Below are 10,212 nucleotides of genomic sequence, written 5' to 3' on the forward strand. Positions count from 1 at the left end.
TCAGAGTGAAATATTTCTCAACATATTTGTCTTAACCAACATTATGCCACATTTTAACAAGTTACACCGATTTATGGTTAATAAATTATCTATCTAAATAACGCACTCAGACACAAAATCAAATTAAATTTAATTTACATTTGAAAATGTAGTTGTGTGTAGATCAGTCGTTAAGATCGAAATCATGATCATTTATACAACATCATTCAGCAAACAGCAATGAAATAAACAGCGAAACAAAAATCTGGACGTGCTGGAAATCTGAAATATAAACGGAAAGTGCTGGAATCAATCAATCAGCTTATCAGTTTACAACCCAGCTTTGTCTTTTCGTCTTCTGGTTCTCTTACTCGGTGGGCGGATGGGGGGGTTGGGGGGGTTGGGGGGGTGGGAGAATTTTAACATGGGTGGGTGAGTGGGTGGGATTGGGTGCAGGTGGTAATTAAATGGGCAAAAACTCCAAGCACGTCCAGAACTCCTGGCTTCCAAATTTTACTGAGGCGGGAGAAGGGACGGTCAGCCAATCCGCAACTAGGAGGCAGCTTGGTATTTTAAATATGTTAATGAGACTGGAAGCCTCGGTATTAACCTGCTTTGCAGATTTCACTGTGGCCAGCCATGTTTCCCAGTCCTCGGGGAACCCGGCAGCTGCAGCAAGACAAAGACACCTCGCAGAGAAGGCAAGTGACTTTAGAGCATTCGGGTGGGTCAGGACGAGTAGGAGTGCTTCCTCCCGCCCCCCCCCACCCCCAGCTTTCCCATGATTGAACCACCCAACCCCCATACAACCAGTCCCAGGATCGGATCTGCCGCAGGATTGGATCCCCTGGGGTTGGGATACAGACCCCCCCCTCACTCTCCATGATCACAGATCAGACATACCTGGTCCTGTGGCCTCCTCTGTGGTGCTCCCCACCCAACTGGAAGCCAAGGTTCTCAATCAGGCTAACTTCCGGGCGAGGAACCTATCAGGGCCAGAAATCACACGCTGTGGAGTTAAAACTGGAATCCTTTGTTTTTCACATGCTACCGGACCCTTCTCCACACACCCACCCCACCTTCTCCCAGCACTTCGGCAGGTAAAAACTCCCCCCTCCGTTCCCTCTTATTAACTTTTTGCCTTTACTATCTTTTAGTTCTGATGAAGGGCAACTGTCTGAAATGCTAACTTTGCTTCTCTCCACAGTCATACTGTTTTTGATGGTATTTGTATTTGTTGAGAGAGGAATTTTAAACATATATCTCAGCAGACAGAAAGGGCACCTCTGACAATACAACACTCCCTCAGCATTACACTGCCAAGCCATCCTAGATTATGAGAAGGCAATTTTAACCCAACCTGCTGGGCTAGTTAGCTGCCTTGGAGTCACTGGGAGCTGACATTTCCCCATTCTAACCTGCTCAATGAAGCAAGAGGCGAGGACATCCACCCAAAGTCGACAAAGTCCTATTTTACTTATCTATGTCCGGTCCTGGTGGTGCCACTGTTCAAAATCTCTTACATCTAATGTTGTGTGCATTACCCCTTGTTCATGACCCCTCAACCATAACAACACTACATGCATTTACATAGTGTATTTAATGTAATAAAACACTAATAAAAAACAACATTCAAATTAAACATTAATAAAACTGGAAATGGTCTGCTTCTATCTGCACTGTCCCTTCCTTTCGGAATTTTAAACACTTCTGTCATATCGCCCCATAATCTGCATTGTTCTAACAGAAAATACTGTTAAATTCCAGAAAGCTTGTTATGGAAGGATAATGCTGGAGCCTATCTTTACTCAGTTTCACATTTATTGCACAGAGTAAAAGGATTATAGACATGTAGCTCCTCACCCAAAACCATTCTCCAGTCTCAGTAAGACTCTTCTTATAAGCGATAAAGTAACAGCCCAGTTAAGACCCTTCACCTGTATATAATTAAACAATTGATAATTCACAATTCACAATTAGAACCTAACTTTTCAAGTCTCTATTCATATTTCAACTACCGTGAAAAGTTTCAGGGCTGGATTTTACCAGGCCCCCCCAACGTCGGAGGTCGTAGTGGGGGAGCCCGGAAAATACCTCTGGGAGAGGCCCGCCACAGGCCTCGACGCTGGGAGGGCCCCACCACATATTAAGGGCAGCGGCGAGACCTCGTGGCAGCACCCCCGCTACTTGGCGATGAAAACTTAATTTAAATATCTAAATAAATGTTAATTCATGCATAATTACTTACCTCGTCACGACGACCGTCCCGCGCCGATATTACAGCTGGTTGCCTGAACACCCACGCCTTCAGATCTCTGCTCGGAAATCCGAGGTGGAACACTGGTGGGGAGGTGGGGGGGGGGGGGTGCGGGAGAGGAGTGAAATTTTCAGGGTGGTAGAGGGGGGAGCGGGGAAAACTTGTGCTATTGGTTGAGGGAATGGTGGGAAGGGGTTGAAGGTCAAAGTTAAGAAAAGTTCAGAAGAAATTTTTTTTTTGGGGGGGGGTGGAAGACTGTAATTAATGAACTGATTAGTCATGGGGACGTGGGAGGGGGAATTGGAACTTTGAATAGAATTTAAATGTTATTAAAACTGTCACTTTAAAAATTTAAATGCTTCGGAAGGGCCTGAAGCCCTTTAAAAATGGCGTTGGCGCCTGTTCGGTGGCGTCAGATGCGTTGCTGGGGACGGACCGCCCTCCCCCTTACGTCATCAGGGCAGGCGGTCCATCCTGGACATGTAAATGAGCCACTGCATGAAATATTGCGGTAGCTCTGCGACGAACATCTTGTGCGCCTGCTGTTTTGGCTGGAAAAATTCAGCTCTCAAAGGCAAGTCAAAACGAGTAAGTTAGCCAAACTATTTTCCCAAAAAATAGTCACAAGGAATAAATTAATAGGGCAGTCTGTTAAAGCAGACTGTATAAATAGATTGAAAAGCTAATGCATATCCAGAGAACGAAGCGATTGAGCAGCATGATGAGGAGGTAGGTAGTTAGTTAAGTAAGGATGAATTATCAAAAAGGGACAAGCTTATTTGGCATAATGGAGCTTTAACTTCCTAAACTATATCCATTCTTATAGGGTGGCATTATTTTCTCAGCACATTGCTGGCTAAATTTAACAACCCCACACTTCTAGAACTGCACTCAAATGGTGAAAAATGTGCACAGGTCAGAGATAGGTCTGCAACCAAGAAGTGCCAAATCTCCAACATCCACTCTCTTCAAAAGCAGGTCCGACTGGGAGTGCAGATCTTTAATTTTAGTCTTATACGTTTCCATGGCATTTAAGGCAGGTGCAGTAGCATAAAAGTCAGCTTTTTTTACAAAAAGGATTTTTTAAAAAAAGCTATTTCTACTTTCTGGCTAGTCAGAGGCACTTGATCCTTGGCTGTCAAAGTGGGAAAAGCAGTTTATGGGCCATTGGTGATGATGCATCCACGTAATTACTGATTATGAGATGCAGGAAGGTGCCCTTCATGGTAATTACCACAAACTCAAAATTGTGGCATAAAGTAAGAAAGCATGAAATGAGAAAAGGCTATTCAGCCCATTAAACTTGTTCCTCCCACAAAGCCATGGAGAGTCTAAACTATCACAGACTTTAATTTCATGAGAAAAGTTCTGAATGAATATTCTCCAACAGTCAAAATTAATCAAGTAAAACTCCAGGAGATTCATCAGTACTCAACCTTGCTACCTTACATGATTAATCACCACTCAGGGAACCACAACAGAGTCTTTGATTGTCACAGTTTATATCCAGCCCTGTAATACCCAATCTATGTCTATCCCTAAAGAAATGATGGCAAAAGTAAAACCAATCTGCAACCTATAGAGCAAGCTCAATTAACACCAGAAAGTATATGCACCAGTATACATGATAACTGGTGTAGTTCACAGCCTTAAAATGATCTCTGGATTCAGCTTCAAATAACCTGAATTTCTGAACCTTCCACAACAAATTCAAATCTTGTACTCAAATATTTGCCAATGCACTACTACAATATACAGGGAGGATAAAATACTTGGCGGTTCCCAGTGGCACATTGATTTCACGTGATTATAACTGTGAAACTCTTTGCCTGATCAATATCTCACTTCCCACCATAAATGTTCATTCTTGAGGAAAATCTCAGAGGGCCACCAATAGAACTTACCCTCCTCAAACTGGAGGTCATCCAAAACTCTGCTGCCTGTGTCCTAACTCACACCAAGTCCTGTTCACCCATCACCCCGTGCTCGCTGACCTACATTGGTTCCTGGCTAGGCAGCACCTCAATTTTAAAATTCCCATCCTGGTTTTCAAATTCATCCATGGCCTCTCTCCTCCCTAGCTCTGTAATTTCCTCCAGCCCTACAACCCTCCAAGTTATCTGTGCTCGTCTAATTCTGGCCTTTTCAGCCTCTCCGATTTTAATCACTCCACCGTTGGTGGCTGAGCCTTCAGCTGCCTCGGCCCCAAGCTCTGGAATACCCTCCCTAAACCTCTCCACCGCTCTTTCCTCCTTTAAGACATTCCTTAAAACCTACCACTTTGATCTGCCCTAATATTTCTTTATGCGACTGGGTATCAAATTTTCTTTTTAAACCAACCTGTGAAGTGCCTTGTGACATTATTACATTAAAGGCACTGGATTAGTACATCCTATTGTTGTAGTTTCTCATAACAGATCGGTGTGTTTTATATTGCTGGCCCAACTTTTCACCTTGTTCGAAATTCCTACGTCCTCTTAGAATAGAAAATAGACAAATATGTTTTACAAGGATCAGTAGAACAAGGTAACATTGGGTTTCATATCCCACACAAAAAGAAACACTTGATATCTATCTTTTCAGAGGTTTATGATAGTTTTTATCCATAATGTAACATTTCACAGTTCCAGACACTTCTAATTAAACTATGATGTAATTTAAATTGTCCTTGGAGTCTCAAATGAGCTGGAGGAACCCCACAGTCAAAACACAGTAGGCTGGAATGTCACTTCCAGTTCAAACTTTGTGTGGTTCCTCCCTGCCTATCCTGTTCCAATTAGCAATTTCCCTGAACCACCTCATTCCATTCCCGTGAAGCAGTTCCGATTTATTGCAAAAAGAAAACCTCATTGGTTGGCACTGAATTGTGAAAGAGAATGCTCAAGAAAGGAAAAGTGAATTAACTCCTTTGGTTCTAATTTTCATGAATAACATAGTGTTAAGAGTCCACTTGAGGTAGATATATATTCATAATTCAAACATAATTCTGATCCATTTTAATGGAATCCTAAAGTGCTCAATCACTTCCCGATCTGAAAAACAAAATGCTTCACTCCACTGTTGCCAAATATATAAACGTTCATCACACATACTACATTCAATCTGTCAAATTTCCAACCAAGGTTAAATGTTTGAAACTATGTGAAACAATGGGTTTCAGCTCAGAATGCTGAGTTTACATTCAGCCCAGACTGAGGGGTCAGAATGGAACAGAACCCCCTAAAGGCAGGAAGGGCCCCAAATAAAATGAGCTTCAGGAGCATCAATCCAGTTTCTAGTGGGTGCTGTGTCAAAGCATCCAACTTCCCACAGTTTTCCACCCATTCAAAGAGATCACAAGGATAATGTGGAAAGTGGAAATCATTCACAGTGTTACAGCACAGACTTCCATACTGGTTGAGAAAATAATCAAATAACCTTTGCACCACACTGCATGCTATCTGTTTGGGTCAGAATACTGAATAACATTAAAATATTTTACATCATAGAGAAAGGTTGGCACTTGCCGTCTCACCACATCACAAATATAATTATGACCAATCAGGTTCTACAACATTATTCACTTCATTCTTTTGACTGCCATGACCCAATTGTCCCCGAACCATGTTCAACCAAAATGCGTGCCTCAATATAACACAAACAAGTTTATTTAAAATTCAAGTAAATCAAATCAATCATTGGCCACACACTGGATTCGTGTTATGAGTATTCACATTTTAAGTTTTACAAATCTCTATATTAGATTTAACAAAATTAAAAAGAAACATAAAGAACAACCATTCACAAGCACTTTACTAATTACTCACCACTAACGAAACATTGGTTTCAATTCTCACTGCCTTCACCTGCTGATAATGGGGTGGTAAAGGCCTAAAAATGGGGTTAGTAGCCTTATTGTCCCTATTAACTCCATGATGCAGCCAACTCCATTTTGAAAGGGTCCTATTGCCAGGTGTCTAAAGCACCTGCCTGTTTCAGGTGATGTCCCCATCACCATGGCAATCTGGGTCCTATAACGTAATTAGGGCCCGAGTGCCATTTTAGGTCAGAACTAGTTGGAGCCTGCACTGTGCACACTTTCACCAGTTCACCGGTGATGGAACCGAGGAGCCCCGGCAAAAGGTAACGTGGAGTTATTTTTACAGTCTTTGGATGAGCAGCAGTGTTCCTACCGGGCCTCATGAAACAAATCTGGATCCCACCCTCCAGGATCATAACCTCCTGCCTGCAACATAACGCCATTGGCAGCTGCCTCGGCCCGAGCATCAGGCCTCAATCTGGCGATCTGCTTTGTGAGGCCTGTTTAATCCCCCCGCAATCCACCTGCCAGACTTCAATAGAACTATAGAAAAATTATGGCACAGAAGGAGGCCATTCAACCAGTCATGTCCGTGCCAGCCGGAAAAGATAACTAGCTGCCAATCTAATCCCACCTTCCACCACCCTCTCGGTGAAAAAGTTTTTCCTCATGTCCCCTCTAATCCTTCTACCAATCACCTTATTTCTGTGCCCCCTGGTAATTGACCTCTCTGCTAGGGGAAACAGATCCTTCCTGTCGACTCTAGCTAGGCCCCTCATGGCTGTTGCCTCAAAATTGCAGGGGCCTCTTCATCCCCAAAATGGGCAAAGCAACACATGCCGTCAGTCTGTCGCCCAAACGTCAAGATGAGCCCTAGAGTGACCACAAAATTCTGGATCACCTCAATCTAACTAACACAACAACAATCTTGGAGGTGAGAACAAGGTAACCAAAACAGAGAAACAAACCAAAATGTCATATTCAGGCATGATGGAAAGACACTCCATCTCAAGGGAAGAGAGACTGATTTTATCCAATTCTGATGAAAGGTCATTGACCTGAAACGTTAATTCTGTTTTTCTCTCTCCACAGATGCTGCCAGACCCGTTGAATATTTCCAGCACTGTTTATATTTCAGATTTCCAGCCTCTGCAGTATATTTTTTTTGTATTACTGAATTTATCAATCTTGTTCTACATTGCTGTGGACCAATTACAAAGCAGCACTGGTCCACATGTTTAGTTCTTTCTTATCATTTTAGCCAATAACCCACTAAAGGGAAAAGTAGCATTTTGAGGGATAAAGATACTTTTAGTGCAAAAGCCACTGCTTCATATTTCCTGATGATTAATATGGTTGTCATAGATTGTCTTCCCTTAACTGAAGACACCAAATAAAGCAGTTATTAAGGATGAATCTCATTATAATTTTCTGATTTTTGAAATCATTTATTCCACCAGTAATTCTCATCAGAAATTCTCATATTTGTTTTCAAATCCTTCCTTATCTCCGTAATCTCCTCCAGCCGCACAACCCTCCGAGATATCTGCACTCCTCTAATAACAACCACTTGAGCATCTCCAAGTTTAATTGCTCCACCACTTGTGATCGTGCCTTCAGCTGCCTGGACGTAAACTCTGGAATTCCCTCCTTAAACCTCTCCATCTCTCTGCCGCGCTTTCCTCCTTTAAGGCACTCCTTAAAACCTACCTCTTTGACCAAGCTTTTGGTCATATACCTTAATATCTCCTTATGTGGCTCAGTCACATTTTTTTTTATAATGCCTCTGTGAAGTGCCTTGGGGTGTTTTATTACACTAACAGTGCTACATAAATAAATATAAGTTGTTGTTGTAATGTATACATTTAGTGAGTGTGGTTTCCAAGAGCACAGCTTCTTAGGTGATAGTTACAGCATCAGATTTTAGTGTTCTAAATCTATGTTAACTCACATTTGTGCCTAATGCGACTCACTCCGGATGGACAGCCTCACCGAATTTCCTTATCAGCCTATTTTTTTTTAAATGTTATAATGGCACCTACAACCTTAGTCAAACACATATTTGATATTTTCCATTATGCATTATGATTAATTATCATACAATCAAAAGGAGATTTCTCTACATTTCTGCATGGCAGAATATATGTCAAAAATCTATTACCATTACATTATGTGGCTACATTATTAATCACTACATTGTTATCAACAAGCACTGGGAAGAGTTTTAACCCAAAAATATTTCCATTGGTATGAGCTAAGATACCTTCTATGAATACAATAATGAAAGTACTAATAGAAAGGGCCCCAAGTGCACAGGGGAATGAATGGGCATCTTACTGCAGGATACCATCTCAATATACAAAATGGTGATAGACAATCTATATTGAGTGACAGTGGACACAGACGTGATGAAAATGGGCAAATTCTCCCATACTAATTGTCAAAGGTAATGCATGTTTCAAATGTTATCAAATTAAAGTGCAATTAACTTAGACACTATTTCTACATCTAAACTTAATACATTTTGTAAAGTAATCAAATAGGTATTAGTGTGTATAAATATACTCGACATTGTACATAAATATGTCCAAAAATGTATTTAGTATTACTTTTAAGGAACAGGATGCATCTTAAAAGCAAAAGGTTTCTAAAACTATTTGCGAGTTTCCTATTTACAACTTTTTATAAAGAACTGTCTACAAGCTTTGGAAGGGTCCATTCTTGGATGCATCCTCCATAAGTTGGAAGAATTGCCACATTAGCGATAGTGAATTGGATATGTCCTGCTAATCCATGAAGCCTGGCTTTTAGACGGTTTGAAAAGTCTCTGATATCTGCACCACGGAACCGCAAGGAGAAGGCTGGTCAACAAGTCACTCTGCTCCGCCACCTCTGCTGTGTCAAACTTCATCATGCAATACAAAAGTGTCGACAGTGTACATAAGGTTGAAACCAGATTATATGGCTTCAAACATTCTGAATTTTTTGAACAGTAGTTCAGTGCTCAGCCTGCTCTGAGTGTGGGATTAGGAAATGAAGAAACAGAAAATATCCACCATAGTTTATCTATGTGTTTCTGCGGAAGGTTGTATGGGACTATTCTACAGTGGTCTTGTTCCTTCCAAAGGAGCAATGTCATCCTACTATTCAACAGCAAAGGTTCAAAAATTCCAATTGGATGTTATGGCCTAAAGTGCAAGTGGCAGGGATGTTGTCCTGCAGAGGACAGAAAGCCATGGCGGAGTTATGAAGACATGAAGGTGGTTGAACATTTGGGTTTTCACAATCTGTAGACATCAAGGAATATTTATGCAGAACTTTCACTGAGATGAATAACAAAATGGAGTAGAACTCATGATTGCATAGGTTCTACAAGTGTGAAGATGCATACCATATTGTCTATTCTCATTCAAAGAGGGCTATATATTTGAACATTGTTTTCTTATGTTCTTTTCTCAGGTTCTGTGATGTATTTCCCCTTCCTGCTACTGTCATCATTGTCAATGGCTTCCTTCTTGGGGAAATTTATGGGGTCATCTGCGAACAACTTAGACAATGTGAATGTGGGAGGCTCATCCTAGGAAATGTGCTAAAATATGCAATTGAAAACGACCTTCAAAGAATTCTGAAGCGGTCCTTTTGGGTCTTGCACTGTTATTCTTTGTCTATAAATGATTGTTATACAACTCACTCTTACCTTATAGCGCATTATTAATCTTAATATCATTAAATGCTGCATGACATTTTTCTGTTAGTGCTCAATGCAAGTTAATAGTTGTAGCAAAGTTATCAGATTGGTTCTAATATAGTTGAAAGTGTGAAGCTATAAACTGCTCTATCATGAATACCTTGCAGACTTTTAGGAATAATATAACATTTCTGATGACTCACTGCAGCTAAAGGCCTAAAAATGGATACTATCCTTGCAAACCCAGTTTGCAAGAAGTTTCTTTGAGTTCTGAATCTTCTCCACAAATTGCACGAAAATTAATTTGTTCCATAATTTCTTAAGCACCAATAGGATAGAAACTTACTGATTCTTGATAAAGCTGAACAAATCCAAGCTGCACATTGTTATCCATTGAATTTAATGTAAAATGTCACTGTTGACTTGATATGTATAAATACGTTCACAAGTAAACCTATGTATTTAGATTTTTGACACCTTTTTTCAGTT

General features: G+C 40.9%; 1 long non-coding RNA gene across 1 annotated transcript in view; it reads left to right on the plus strand.

The window, feature by feature from the left end:
- The window catches only part of LOC137371035 (uncharacterized), a 166,589-nt gene extending 156,973 nt beyond the window's left edge, over positions 1–9,616 (plus strand). The window contains exon 3 of the long non-coding RNA XR_010975172.1: positions 9,495–9,616. This is a non-coding gene — a long non-coding RNA (uncharacterized lncRNA). The remainder of the gene's footprint in view (positions 1–9,494) is intronic.
- The last annotated feature ends 596 nt before the right edge of the window (positions 9,617–10,212 follow it).

This window comes from Heterodontus francisci, chromosome 6, assembly GCF_036365525.1.
Source record: "Heterodontus francisci isolate sHetFra1 chromosome 6, sHetFra1.hap1, whole genome shotgun sequence".
NCBI classification, from domain to species: domain Eukaryota; kingdom Metazoa; phylum Chordata; class Chondrichthyes; order Heterodontiformes; family Heterodontidae; genus Heterodontus; species Heterodontus francisci.